At 46.2% G+C, this 15,090-nt stretch overlaps 1 protein-coding gene across 12 annotated transcripts in view; it reads right to left on the bottom strand.

The window, feature by feature from the left end:
• Positions 1-15,090, bottom strand: part of Pknox2 (PBX/knotted 1 homeobox 2) — a 257,000-nt gene that overhangs the window by 121,106 nt on the left and 120,804 nt on the right. The window contains exons 3-6 of one of the 12 annotated variants that reach the window (XM_074066455.1): positions 3,615-3,749; positions 2,678-2,824; positions 1,581-1,870; positions 953-1,081 (exon numbers count right to left, since the gene is read on the bottom strand). The exons of 7 other annotated variants lie outside the window; for them this stretch is intronic. The gene's annotated coding sequence lies outside the window, so the exon portion shown is untranslated. Of the gene's footprint in view, positions 1-952; positions 1,082-1,580; positions 1,871-2,677; positions 3,121-3,614; positions 3,750-15,090 lie in introns of those variants that run through there. 4 more of the 12 variants (XM_074066456.1, XM_074066458.1, XM_074066457.1 and 1 more) reach the window with 4 other exon arrangements.

Here is a 15,090-nt window from a genome sequence, read left to right as displayed (position 1 = left end):
AGACACCTGTTTACAACCATTCCTTTGGGCATTTTAAGGTGTAGGCTAGGGGTGGGTAGAAGTACTGTTCAAAGAGTCCCTTTCCTGCTATGCCCTTTTGTTGCCCAGGGGTGGGGCTCCAAGAACCAATCACTGTCCAGAACATGAGGACCTCTGACTTGTGACAGGAGGCAGGTGTCAATGGTGTGTGTAGTCCCTGAGGCACAGAAGGGCACAGGGTCAGTAGGGGTTGGCTCTTCCTGAGAACACACTTGTAGGATTGCTGGGAAGACCTAAGCAAGTTCTCGTGGTTTGATAGAAAGACTCCCTTGCTTCCAAGTCAGAGTTCCAGGTTCCAGTTTTATCAGTTTGGCCGTGTGACCTCAGATGGGTCACCAGACCCCCAGTAAAAGACAAGAGGCAATCCATGAGAGCTCTTTCTGCCCTGGGAGTCTCTAGTCAATCATATTCAGAGACTTTGGAGCCCAGAACTGGAGTTTCTTCAGGTGGACGCCTTGTCCCTCCTCAAGGCAAGGTAAACATGGCCATATGGGTTTAGATATAGGTTCCAGAGAATCTGAGCATTCTTTCTAGAAACTTTGATTTCTGTATCCTTGCATATAACAAGGAAATTGCAATACTACCATGTACAAGTTGAACACCCCTAATCCGAAAATCCCAAATCTGAATCCAAAATGCTTTTTTTGTGCATCCACATGATACAAGTAGAAAATTCTACATCTGAACTTACGTGACAGGCCACAGTCACAACACAGGTATACAAAAAATATTGTATAAAATTTTACCTTCAGGCTATGTGCTTAAGGTGTATATGAAATGTAAAATAATTTTGCTTTTAGACCTGGGTCCCATCCCCAAGGTCTCTCATATGTATATGCAAATATTCCAAAATTCAGAAGGTCTGGAATCTAATACACTTCTGGTCCTGGGATAGGGGAAAAGGTTAACATACCTTCTAATACCAACAGCAGCTCATTTATGCCTCGTGATCCCTGTCTGAATGAAAACTCCATGTGGGCAGGGGATCTTGGCTTGTTTGCTTCATAGATGGATCTCTAATTTCCAGGGCATATAGCAGGCCCTAAGTGAATATTCAGTGGATTAATGTGTGCCCAGGTAGACATTAGTTCCTCAATATCCCCCCACCCCAGCCTGGGAACTTGCCCTGAAGTTCTCCATGGAAAGCCATTGTCTGGGCTTATGGGACTTTTCAAGTCCCTGGACATAAAATGCTGATTTAGGGCACGTTTAATGCATTCTAGACCAGAGATGCATCTGGAGTTTTCACCAGTCCTTACGTCTGTTCCCTCCAAGAGCAAGTGTACCTGGACCAGGCAGCAGGCTCAGAGCCCCCCTTTCCAAACACCTTCTCCTATGCCTCCCCGGCTGCTCCTCTCCTTCTTGGCCTGCCATGCACCGGCTCCTGGGGACCCCCTGCCATATGTTCCATTCCAGCTCTAAACTGCATGCTAATTGTTCTGAACAAGCAGCTCCAGCTGGAAAAGCAGGCAGGCCATTTATAGACCTTAAGATAACACCCAGCTTCCCGTAAGCCTGGGAGGGGGGAATGGAAAGTCTACCTTTCAGGGCCAGAGTTGAGCGAGATGTGCTTCTGGGGTTCGAGTTGCCATCCAGGACGTCATCTTTTCTTAGTCTCTACCAAAGTGGACCCATTTCAAAGCTGCCCCACGTGAACAACCTTCTCTATGGAAGCCTCGGGGTGTTTCCTATATCCAGCAGGCTGCTGAGACTCCCTGATCGTGGAGGGCCCTTGCTGCTTCTGGCAATATCCCGCATTCTCCAAGAAGCCATTTGGGATTATCCCCAGTCACTGCCTCTGCTCAGAAAGGCCACACATCTATCTGGAGGACTAAAAGGAAGGGAGTGGTAGTAAAGGGAGCAGGGGTTACAACGGACATAAGAATAGAAGTAGCCCTCTATTTGCTTTACCTATGTAGGATGACCTGACTGGCTGTCTCTCCCATTAGATGACACATCCTTCAGTGGTAAGGGGTGTCTTTTCTGTGTTATCTTCCTAGTGCCTGTCCCTCCATGTAAGCCCAATTCCTTTCCCTAGTTCTGGGATGCAAACATAGCTTTGTCCTCCATTTTTATCCATTTCCCCTCAAAACAGAAGGAGAAGGAGAAGGGTATATGTGATAGACTTGTGGGGTTAGGCCATATAGAGTTAGAAGGGATCTTTGAGGCCATGATTCACAGGAGAATAGGCTGGGGGGGGGGGGGCCCGGGGACTCATCATCCACATGCTTACCATGCACTCTGCGTCTTTTCCTAGCTTGGGGCCTGCCTGGGGCTGTGGCAGAGGGTCTGGGGCTATGGCCAGAAACTTGGAATCTGGGTCCCAGAGGCAACTCTGATACCAATTATCTGTGTGACCCTAGGCACATCACTCAGTCTGTACCCCCAACATCATCTATAAAAGCAAGCTTGAAGCAATGTCTGCTCTTTGGCCCCCATGGGCTGGTTAGAGGGTTCTAAGAAACACAAATGTGAAAAGGCTATGGAAACTGAAAAGCAGAATTCAAAAGGAAGGAATTTAAGTTACATTTATTTCCAGGGCTTTGGGTCCTTCATAACCAGCTGGGGTTAAGATTCTGTCAGATACTGAGACATCTTAAGGTTCTGGAAGTTGTCTGTGTGACAGAAAGTTTCTCACCTGGTTCTTAGCACCCAGCCTGGAAGCAGCAAGAAGAGGTGCTGGTGAAATGGAGAAGCAGAGGCTCGGTCACACCTGGCTCCCCCCTTGAAGGCTGGAGCTCACAGAGGCCTGAGCTATATGCAGGACACCCTCTGGGATCTACCTCTAGAGGTAAGGGCAGGGAGGGTCAGGAAGGACAGATGATTTACAAGGTGAGCTGAAGGTTCAGACCATAGCTGCAGAGAATTCTAGGCTGCATTGGGGGGTTCTGTCAAGGCTTCTCATAACTCGAATATTCCCTGTGTTTTCTCTGACTTCCCAGGTTCTACTGGAAGGGGAGGCAGAGAGGGCATGGACGGGGATAAAGCCTCTCTTTGAGGGAGTGTCCAGTCAGAACAGGAAAAGGCCGTGTGAACTCAAAGCCATCTGCCCACAAGGACTCGGCTGACACTTCCTTATCGGGCACCTGGACATGCAAGAGACTGAAAGTTCCTGGCAACAAGGCAGAGATGGAGACAGTCTTGTCTTATGCACCCCACAATGCTCTGAAAGCCTGACTCAACCTTCTTGGCCCCATGGCCTCATCAGTACATGGGGGTGGCCAATAGCTCCCCAAAAGTCAGCCTTTCTCCAGCCATGGCAGGACAGCAGGGCAGTGAGCCAGGGGCCAGCTTTCTCTTGGGAGGCCCACGATCCCAGCTATGATACTAGCCAACTTTCTAGCAGTAGTGAGGGGCAAAAATCAGTTGGAGTTCCACTCCTCTATCAGCATTAGAAGAGGAAAACAGACCATAGATCTCTGATCAGACATGGCCTGTTACTCAGAGGATGGCCAAGAGCTGGGCAGCTCAGGGCCAGAAAGGTGACTCAGGTCCTCTCCATCTCTCCAGGCCTAACTTAAAGGTTTGGTGGCCAAGTGTGGCCTTTTGTTATCCATGCTGTTCTCTTTGCTTACAATGCTTTTGCTCTCTGGCAGCAGAGTGTCTACTCATCCGTCAAGGTCCAGCTGCAATGTCACCTTCTTTGAGAGACCTCCCTGGACCTCCTCCAGGCAGCAGAGCCACCCCTGGCTCTGGATTCTCCAGGCAGGCTGAAAATGTGTATGAGAGGTAGAGACTGCTCTTAGATCCCTGTCAGCCAAGCATCCAGTCCCAAGCTCTCTCCTTGCAGCAAGGAGCTTGCTGACACTCACTGTACTCCACACACAGAACTTTGCACACAGTAGGTGCTTAGCATGGTTCTCCTGGCTTCAATGCCACCTGCAAAATCGACACCCAACAAGGGAGAACTGGAGAGATGGTGGGGCCTCCTGAAGGTCGCCCTAGGAAATCACAGTCTTCCTCCCATAGCTTCTCCCTGTCTGCCTCATGCCCAAGTCTGGAGCCCACCAAACCCAAACTGTTTTCTTATCAACGATGAGACAATAGATGATCTTTTGACATTTCCAGGGCTGTTTGGAAGAGGGAAAGATAATATGTAATAAATTCATATACTTCTGTGTGTTTCTTGGCTCTAGCAGCTAAAATTTCCATCTCTTTATGCAGGAGTCCTGGGGAGCTGAAATCCTTGATAATGCCAAACAATTCAACACTTTATTCTCTCTTTACTCTGTCTGCACCACAGAAAAATATCGACTGGATGCTGCCAGCTGTGGGAAGTGAGATCAAATGCCACACTCTTTTTGCATGCAAGAGAAGTCCACCTTGCTTAGGAGGCCCCCATCTCTACCCAAGGGTTTTTAGGGTGAGAGTTTAGCATCCTAAGACTGATCTTTCCAAGGCAAAGGACAGTCTGGTTTTACCTGTTCCAGGTCATGGGCTGGAGGATCTCGCACACCTGAGACACTTTCTCTCTGACCTGCTGCCCTTGCTGTCCCCTTCTTTCCCAGACAGTCTCAGCAGCAGGTTGGCAACCTCTGATCTAAGCTGCAAACAACACTTCCTGAGCCAGAGCCAGCCCAGGGCCCTGGAGGTTACAAAGGAAGAGATGCCTTCAAGCTCAGACTCTCAACTCACACACATTTCAGCCTGGGGCAGAAACAAGCATGTATTAACAGCACCTTCATTTCTGGGAAGAGGGGACTGGGAATAGAGACTGAGGCTTGCCCAAGGCCACACACTGCAGTTTTTCTAGAGCTTGAAACTTCCTCTTCTAGCCCTTAGGCCAGAAACTTATCTATCTGTCCATCTACCTTTGAGTCTCTAACAAATATTAAATACCCCCAATATGCCAGGTACTGTGTCTGACTCCAAGTAGCTTTCCCTGAGTCTGAGGAGCTCAGCTTTCAGGTTTCCTAGCAGACTTTCCATTTGGATATGGGCAAGTTCTACTAGGACAAACAATATCTGGCTTCTACAGGCATTTTCAACTGCCCTTTCTCCTCTCCTTTGTATCCACCTCTCCTGCCTTCTCTCTCCCACCAGCACCCCCAACACAAACACACTCACACTCACCTATATCTAGCCACCCTGACACACACTGAGTACCCAGAGTCTCTATTAGGTTAATGTACCATTTCTTCCTTTTCCTTTAATAGTGGCTAAGAGTATGGGCTTGAGAGTCTGAATGCCAGAGTTTGAATCTCAACTTTACTACTTGCCAGTAGAGAATTGTGGCAAGTTGCTTAACTTCTCTGTGCTTCTGTGGCCTCATTTGTAAAATGGGGTTAATAGTAGTAATAATAATAATACCCCTAAATAGATTAAATGGGATAATACATTAGTGCGTTTAGCACAGGGCCAAGTACATGGTATTCAAAAATTCTAGCTGCTATTATCATTACTACTACTACTGTGCTGGGGATTGAACTGGGCTTCATACACATGCTAGGCAAGTGCTCTACCACTGAGCCCAATGCCTATTATAATTATTATATAAGTAGCTAAAAGAGTGATAAAGGGATATGGGCAAAGAGAGATACCCTGTCTTCAGCTTGGCCAGCTTTGCTCACTCCAAAGATGCCATTGCATGCAAAGGATGTGAACCACTCCTCTCAACCCCCTTTCTGTCCCCAACCCCACCCTCTACACTGCTGTGTGGAAGACCTCACAGCTCAGACCCCAGCTCTAGCTATCTTTCTCTGCTCCCCTGGAGAGTCAGTGCAGGACTAAGTTTTGGCCCTTTATGGAGATGTCCATCTCCTAGGCCTAAGGCCAGTTCATCTCCAGCACAACACTGTCATGAGGAAGGCAGAGGGGAGGCTCAGAAACAAATGTGGAGATGCAAGATGAGACCTGATATTTCTGGTCCTTCTGGGTTTGTGCAACAGTATTGGGGAAGCCCAATGGTTGCTTCTGCCCCAGAACTTAAGCCCTGGAAGCCAAGTGCCCAGGTAGAAGAACCCTCACTCTCAGGTAGGGGGATGAGGAAGCCCTCAGGACCATAACCAGACTTTTCCCAGTGACATTTGTAAAAACATACATCATTTAATTGTTCCCAGCAGTTCTTTGAGATAAACATGATAGATATTATTAACTGCGTTTAATCAATAAATACATTGAGGGCCAGAGATGCTGAATGGCTTGCCCAAGGTCATGAGGATGGTGCTGCCAAGACCCATAACTGCCCATCCTGATTCCTAGCTGAGCTCACCTGCATGCCACCACCCTGCCCTCCTCCTGGGCCTTGACCAGTTCTCCATTTCCTTGGGGAAGAATCAGAGGAGCTCATTTAAACTGGCTCTGGAATCCTGAGCCCAAGGAGGGGAGGTAAGCAACCAGGGTTGCATGCTCTGACAGAAGTGGCTTTAGAGTGTGTCTCCAAGAAAGCAATTTCTTGCACTCTGATGTGATAACCAATGGCCAGATAGGGTCTGAGGAAAAGACCAGTGGGGAGTGACTGACTCATGGGCATGCCACAGGGTTTAAGGAGACTTCAGGAATGCATCAAAGGTCAGGAGCCACATCTGAGTTCAAGGATGGCCTCTTCTTACAGCCCTGAAACTTAGCTTTTATTCATTGATTCCAAGTATTTATTCTGTGCTTGACACTGGGCTGCCCTTCTAGCTGCTCAGAGTGTGATGCCTGGAGACCTGCCTATACCTGGCCCAGGCCCCAGGATCTCAGGGAGCTGAGGCACTCAAGAGAAGAATCAGTGGCTGTGCTTTGCCCACTCTAGAGTCAGTGCCAGCCCCTCCAGCTGTTGCTGCAGAGCTCAGCCCACTTTCAGAAAGAGCCCTCCACTCGGGCACACCTAGACTGAGGAATAAGCCATTCCAGGTGTTCTGGGAGACCAGGTGTGCAGGGAGGGAGGCCCTAATGCACCCACAACTCTGTAGCAAATCTACCCTTCCCAAGATTTCCCATGTGGCCTCCAGCCCAGGAAATTCATATACAAGATGGCCCACAAGCTTGTCTCTCAGCAGTACTCTGCTTCTCCAGACCTCCTGATACCCAGAATCTGAGCCTGTCACCTGTTTCAACCTGCATATTCACTGCCCAGGTGCTCCTCCACTTGTTTCCTTAACACCATATTCAGAAGGGCACTGAGAAATCACCGGCTACAGCTTATACAGCCTGCTTGACCCAGCTCCCCAAGGTCCTTCACTGTGCATGGGTCTTCCCAAGTCCTGAAAACCTTTCCCTCCCCTCTAGCACAAGCTCAGTTCCATCCAACAATCATATGTCTTATGTCTACTTTGTGACAGGTCCCACAATGTCACACACCAGCAAGAACAAAGGTGATTAAGTCTGTTCTCAGAGGGGCGATGGTTTGCAGGGAGCTTCGGAAATATGACAAATGAGCTGATCTATGGGAAGGGTAATGTAGGGCTCAAGGACAGGCTCAAGGCTCATCTTGGGTAAGGAAATGACTCTGAGCTGAACCTCAACGAATAAAAATGGAGTGGGGTAAGAGAGAGTGTTCTAGACAGAGGAAACAGCGTTTGCAAGAGCAGGAAATAGCATCATGTAGCAGGAAATAATAAGTTTGTGTTTATGATGAAAGGCAGCACTGAATGAGGCTGGAGAGGCCAGAGAAGGGCTCCAGGCTTAATCTCAATCCTTCCACAAACAGCCACTTTTTTTCTTTAACTGTAAAGCACTAGTTCACAAAGATTTACCTCAAAGTTACCTCTCCTAGTCCATGGAGACTTCTCTGACTTTTTTTTCAGTGCTGGGGATCAAACCTGGGTCTTGAGTATGCTAGGCAAGAACTCTACCACTGAACCATATCCCCAGTCCCTTCTCTGGACTAGTGAGTTCCCACTTCTATTATAGTACTTCTCACATTACTCTAAGAATTTGCTTAAATGGCTGTTGCTACCACTAGAGTGGAGATCAAGAATTGTTGTCTATTCAACTTTAAATCCCCAGCAACTAGCCAAGGGCCAGATATGTTCAGGTGCTGAATAGTCTATGGATGAATGAACGAAAGCAAATTGGTGTCAAATGATCTACTTACTCACTCCCTGCTACCTGCTCCTATTCTGAACCCTCAGTTTAAATAAATAAATACTGATCTGTATTGCTATCTCACTCCTCATCTATATAATGGGAAGCATAATATGGTAGGTCTTCCAAATTCACAGGTACACTTAATGATAGATCTAAACATTACATTGTTGCTGACATGTGCTACTTTGTTAGGCCTATGATGGTTGCTGGTTGTGTCTGCACAGATTTTTTTTCTTGTCATTATTCCCTAAACAATACAGCATAACTACTTACATAGCATTTACACTGTATTAGGCATTACAAGTAATCTGGAGATAATTTAAAGTATGCAGGAGGATATGTGTAGGTTATATGCAAATACTACCCTATTTTACGTAAGGGACTTGAGCATCTGTGGATTTTGAGATCTGAGGCAGGTCCTGGAACTGATCCCCCATGGATGCTAAGGGACAATTATGTTTCAAGGATTGTTGTGAGGGATAAATGATATAAGCAAAAATACTTAAGGCACAATTTAGCATATCATAACACCCTATAAATGTTAGTTTCCCTTCTCTTTATTCAGCTGTACTTATTAATCACTCAGACACTGTCCGAGGCACTGAGTTCAAAGCAATAAATTAAACAAACTCCTATCTTCATAGGACATAACTCTAATTGGGTGAGGCAGATAAGTAAATGCATAGTATGACAGATGCAGAGAAGAGCTATGAAGAAAGGGTGGGACAAAAGACAGGCAGTACCAGGAGTAAGGGCAGGGGTGTGGCTTGCTCTTTTATATAAGGCAGTTAGGGAACCTCATTGGTTAGATGAAGAGACTTGAAGAAACCTATGTGGCACATGGGGAAAGTGTGTCTAAGACAGGGCACATGTGTTGGGAGCACAGCAAGGGGGTGAGTGTGGCTGGAACAGAGCAAGCAGACTGGCAGAAGAGGCAGGAATCTGGATTATGAGGGTGAGCAGGCCACAGGAAAGGCTTTGAATGCTCCCTTCAAATGAAACGCTTCCGGAGGGAGTTGGAAGAGGGGGCTTTCGAGCAGCAAAGTGACTTGATCTGGTTGTCATTTTAAATAGAGACTCTGGTGGGCTGGGTTGAGCCCAGACCAAAAGGGAAAGGGTGGATGCAGGGTAAGAGGTTGAGAAGCTACTGCAGTAATCCAGGCAGGGGCTCCAGCTAGTGGGGGGAGTGAAGGAGGCAGAGGGAAGTCATGTCTGGTGAGCATTCTGAAGACATGGGTGGAGAGTGTGAGAGAAAAAGAGGAGTCAGGACGACACCAAGAGCTCTGACCCGAGCAACTGGAAGTATGGATTTGCCCTTTACTGGATGGTGAAAGCTGCCTTCTACCTGCTGGCTGATGCGGGGGTGGAAAGAACAAAAGAACATTCTCTAAGAGTTGAAACATATTGGACAGGGAGAAGTACACATGGTGCATAATGAGGGAAGAGCAGAAGATAGCCATCTATGGATGTATAACGCAAGCAAAAGGCAAGTGCCAACATGCTGCAGAACGAGGGGGCTGGGGTGGAACTCAGTGTTCAGTGGTGGAGTACTGCATAGCATGTGTGAGGCCCTGAGTTTGATTCTCAGCACTGTTGAGGGAGAGAGAGAGAGAGAGAGAGAGAGAAAGAGAGAGAGAGAGAATAGAATAGATTGGTTGCCAGGAAGGAGGGCAATTCATGTTGACTAAGGCTCTATAACTGCCCTCTTTGAAGGCCACCTTCTTGCCAAATCCAGTGACCTTATCTTAAATCTCATTTTCCTTTACCTCATTGTCACATCTGACATGAAGTTGCCCTGTTCCATGTGACTGACTCACAAAACTTTCTTGCAGCTGCCTCCTCTCCCACCATGTCCTCCAGTGTACTGTGTCCTTGTCCTCCGACCACTGTGTCCATCAAATGGCACTCATGAGCCCTCACTTGGCTCTCAGGCTCTAAGAGTTGCATGCACACACAGTTCTGACCCATGTGAATATTTGACTATGAAATCTGTTTCTCTAGAGCTGACCACTCTCCCAAGGACTTGCATCTCAACTGAATATTCCTTTGGATATTCAGCTGTCACCTCATGTTTGGCTGTGCTCAGTTTTCCCACCACTGATTTTACATCCTGCTTTGCTCATTTGTTGATGACATTATGGCTGTCCCAACTCTGGCTCTAAACTCTAGGTGCATCTGTGGCATGTTCCTGTATCTTATGATTAAATATCTGCACCAACATGGCCCTACCTCTTGCCTTGCTGTGTGGTCAGTCTTCCTGAAAGCCATGGCCAGATGGATCTGACTAAAGTATGACCTTTCCTATTTCATTTCTTTGCTCAAACACTCAAAATTCTTAGTGGGTTCTCACACCTAAGACCACAGAGTTCCAGTTCCTCAGCCTGGGGTTTCCTTCTCACTCTTAGAGGACCCCAATTCTCTACCCAAGACTGATGATAGAGGAAGCCATCCTGATTTCATATGACTCTATGACTACCTTGCACAATAGACTTAGATCTGCTCGTTTTGGAAAGAGTAACACCCTGGAAATCACAGAGCTGGCGAGTAGACCGGGGGATGATGCTCAGGCCTCTTCTACTTTCAATTCTGTACCTTTCACTTCTCATCACATGATGTCCTTCACGCACATTAATCTTTCCACAGTGGAGAGCTAGCTCATGGTTTTCTACTTACTCACTGTGCCATGTCACCTCTCCACCCCACCCTGTCCTTACTTCCTTTATGGTCCAGCCCCCAGGGCTCCTTTCCCCACAAAGCTCAACTTCTCACTCAGCACTGACTTCTTCCTTTTCATGTGTGAGTCATTCTTTTCTATACCTCCCCACTGACCACCTAGCTATAGAATGTTGCCCACAGTTCAGGCTCATAGCTTGTAGTTTTTCTCCTGTAGATTGTAAGCGCCATAAGATCCTGGGCTTGTCTTAGGCTTCTGAATATCTTACAGTAACTGGCAGGTCCAAAGGAGACAGTCCATAAATACTCATGGCAATGAAAATACGATAACAACTAGTTCCTTAACAGGAATATTCAAAACAATTTCCAGCAGGAATAATTTATATTTGTGTTTAATGTGTTAATTTCCTCTAGTTAGCATGGAAATAATTGTCTGAAATTATAAGTTAAGTAGGAGAGGGAGGTTAGGAAGCTTGGTGATTTAAGAAAAATATTATTTTAACATTAGTGGCAGTCAACTACAGAGTTCGGCCAAGGAGGCAGCTTCCTTCCTAACATGCAGTTTTCCATTAGTCAAAATGTTCTGAAACATTTTGATTTTTCCCCCTTTAATCAACATCAGGGGAAATGAGATTAAAGTTAATATCCACAGCCATCTTGAAGATATTTTAGTAAGAGGCAAAAGAGAGGTGAGAGATTTTATGCCCTCCCCCTTGTGTGTGTGTGTGTGTGTGTGTGTGTGTGTGTGAAAGAGAGAGAGAGAGAGAGAGAGAGAGAGAGAGAAAGAGAGAGAGAGAGAGAGAGCATTAGTCAAACAAAAAGGAACCAAAAAAGAACTTCACATCAGGCAAACTTCCCAGAGTTTAAATAAGAGACAAGATTTGCAGAAGACAAACAGGAATCTTTTCTGGAGCTCTTCGACAGTAACAACATAAATGCCTACAAGGTAAGAGGGTGAAGCTGCCAGATGCAAGACAGGGATCATTTGTCCAGGAAAACAAGGAAATAGATTGTTGAAAAAGGAAGATTTCTCCCAAGAAATTCAAGTAACACCTAACACTTGGCTGAGCGTGCCAAGGACAGAAGAGCCTCTCTCCACTTCTCTAAACTCCTTCAGAGAAAAACCAAGAGAAATCAGGGGGAGGGAGTGCAGAGCTAATGTCACTCACCTGCCCACTTACAACACATGGGGTTGGGCTAAAAATATTAAAAATGTGCTTTTGAAATTAGGTAACTAAAAGCATGTAGTAATGTACTTAAGCAGTACAAAATATATCTATATGTGTGTATATTCTGTATATGTAAGAAAAATCACATATATATGTGTATGTGTGTACTGTATATGTAGTTCTTCTATTTCTGACTGAATCTCCCATTCTTCCACTTTATCTCCAGAGCCAATTACTGTTATAATTCTTGTATTTACTCCCAGGAATATTTCACACACATATATACGTGTGTTTTTAACATAACAGTGACATATTGTACAACACTATTCTGCATATCTTACTGTTTCCCTTTGGTGTTGGCCTGTAAACAACCTTAGGTGGTATGGGGTGAGTGTACCGCCCCTTGCAGAGAAATAAAACCAAATGACACACAGTATCCTACTCTATGGGCTCTAGTTCACCCTGAACCCCCATTTCCCATTATATATTAGGAATTGATATGTGCCCCAACTTTGTGTGTGTGTGTGTGTGTGTGTGCATGTGCGTGTGTGTGTATTTGTGCTGGAGACTGAGCCGAGGGCTTCATGCATGCAAAGTATATGCTCTATCAGTGAGCTACCTCCCTAGCCTAGTGTCCCAAGTCATGAACTGATGCAGTTCCTCTCTTTTAGGGTAAGTACTCCTCAGGTATACAGTACTGTGAACTTGGTTGAGATAAATTGCTGCCTGCTTGGGAGGACTGCAAAGCATCTGATAGACAGCAAAGGAAAGAGAGAAAGGAAGAGGCTGCTGCCGTCGACCTCATGAATGAAACCTGCCTTCCCATGAGTGCTAAGTCCCATCACTCCTAACTGGAGTGCCTGCTATGTGCCCAACCTTGAGGTAGGAGCTCAGAATCCACAATGAATCCCATTTTTAAAGAACACAGAGCCAGAGACCCCAGAATCCAGAACCAACATCACTTCCAGAAAGAGATCCTTGAATCTGGACTAGATAGGGTCAGCTCTTCACCCCTGCCCAGCTCCTGAGCACTGTACCAGTGAGGGATGGCACTCACTCCTCTCCTGCTGCCACCACCACCACCTCCAAAGAGTCTCTCATTAAAGCTTTGTCCCCGCTCTCTGATTTACATGTACAAATAATCGCTGTCAGGGGCACAAGCCCCAGAGAGCAATAATAGATTCTGGTGGTGGCAGATGCAGATGCAGAAAATAAAAACAAAAATGAAACACACCAGCCTGGCAGAACTCGATGCTGAGGGGAGTTCTGGCGGGGAGCACAGTCTGATGGGAGGTGGGCAGGAGGGGGGCCATTTGGGGAGAGTATTGACTGCTGCGTCTTCTGCAAAAGCCAGCTGAGGGTTTAAATTGAAGTAACATATATATAGCTAAAATATGCAATTTTAACCATTTTTAAGTGTACAATTCACTGATATAATTACATCCACACTGTGGTGCAAACACCACTACTATTTGTTCTTAAAACTTTTCTATCACCCCAAACAGAAATTCTGTATACTTTAAATCAATAACTTCCCATCCTCACTGGCTTCCCCCCCCCAGGAAACCCTAATCTACTTCCTGCTTCATTAATTTGCCTACTCATAAAGTAAAATCATACAATATTTTTGTCTGATTTGTTTTTCTTATCATAACATTTCTAAGGTTCACCCATGCTGAAGCATGTGTCAGAACTTCATTCCTTTTTATGGCAGAATAATATTCCATTGTGTGGATATGCCACATTTTGTTTAATCATTCATCAGTTGATGAAAACTTGGGTTGTTTCTACTATTTGGTTATTGTGTATAATGCTGTTATGAATCTGGGTGTTTGAACCCCTATTTTCAATTCTTTGGGATTTATATATAGGAGTGGAGTGACTGCCTCAAGTGGTAATTCTCTGGTTAGTTTTTGAAAAATCACCAAACTGTTTCCTGCAGTGGCTAGCCTAAGATTTAAGAGGACAACTCAGCCTCTGCTCAGGAGACATAGTTCTACATCTTGGGGCTAGAAGGCCTTACAGCACACTTGGAGCCAGCCTGCTTGACCCAGAGTGGGAAGAAAGAGAACTAGTCCACAGCCAAGGATGTCAGAGGAAAGTATAGTCATCCTGGCCCTTGAAGCTGCTCATTGAACTTCTCAGCCAGATCTTGAGAGGTTCACTGTTATCCCACGCCTCAGGAGGCAGAGAAACTTAGGGTCCACCAAATGTCTCCAACACAAGGGATCACAGAACTGGTGACACCTGATCTATCTCTTGACCCCATCCCTTGTTCTTTCCACTGTACCATCCCACCAGAGCTGGGCTGGGAAAATGGGACCACCCATGGCAGGAAGTAGGTAGAGACACTCTTGGTGCTCCACCTCTGCCATTGTAGGACATTGGTGTTAGGGATTTGTCCTGCATCTGCCTTGGCTCCCTCTACCCAAAACCCCTTTCTCCCAGCAAAGTCTCCTGGCTAACTCCTATGCACCCTTCTGGGCTCTGCTCAAGCATCATATTGTTACCGCTCCACCCTACACCTCACTTTGTATTCTCAGTGGAGTTGGTGCCCTCCTCAGGTTCCCACAGGGCCTCAGAAGTTCCCTCTCCAGGCTACCATTCACTTCTTACTGTTTTCAGTTACTGACCCATGACCCATCATGTTGTGAAGATCTTGAGGGCAGTGAATGGAGAATCTTATCTCTGAATCTCTAGCTCTAGAACAAGGCCAGTACCTAGTGTTCTATGAATGTATGTGCGAATGAGAATTAAGAATGAATGAAAGGATGAATGAGGTCCCAAAGACTGAGATGAAACTGTAGAGGAGACTCTTGGCCCATTGCCAAGCCTTTACTCATTCATTCATTTAGTACAGTCACTGCTATGTGTCAGTCTCCGTGAGGTACTGGGGTTCAGATGCAAATAAGACCCAGGCTCTATTCTCAGGAAGCCAACTAAAGAGTAGATAGAGACAGAAGTAAACAAGTAGTGTGCTCCAAGTTATTCCATTTCCCCCAAATCACACGGGGGCTTGCATCACATCAAAAGCCCGACCAAGGCTGTCTGGCTCCACCAGTAGCTGGGCACAGCTGGCTCCAGGAGAAGTGGCCAATTAACATGCCACACACACCTGTCCGAGGCTGCTCCAAGCATCCAGTGCTGGAGAATTAACAATCAGGAGGATTTTTGGAGCTCCCAGAACCCAGCCCAG

Source organism: Castor canadensis, chromosome 2 (genome assembly GCF_047511655.1).
Source record: "Castor canadensis chromosome 2, mCasCan1.hap1v2, whole genome shotgun sequence".
NCBI lineage: Eukaryota > Metazoa > Chordata > Mammalia > Rodentia > Castoridae > Castor > Castor canadensis.
Note: the sequence above shows the minus strand (reverse complement) of the source record. Positions and strands in the feature narration are given on the sequence as shown.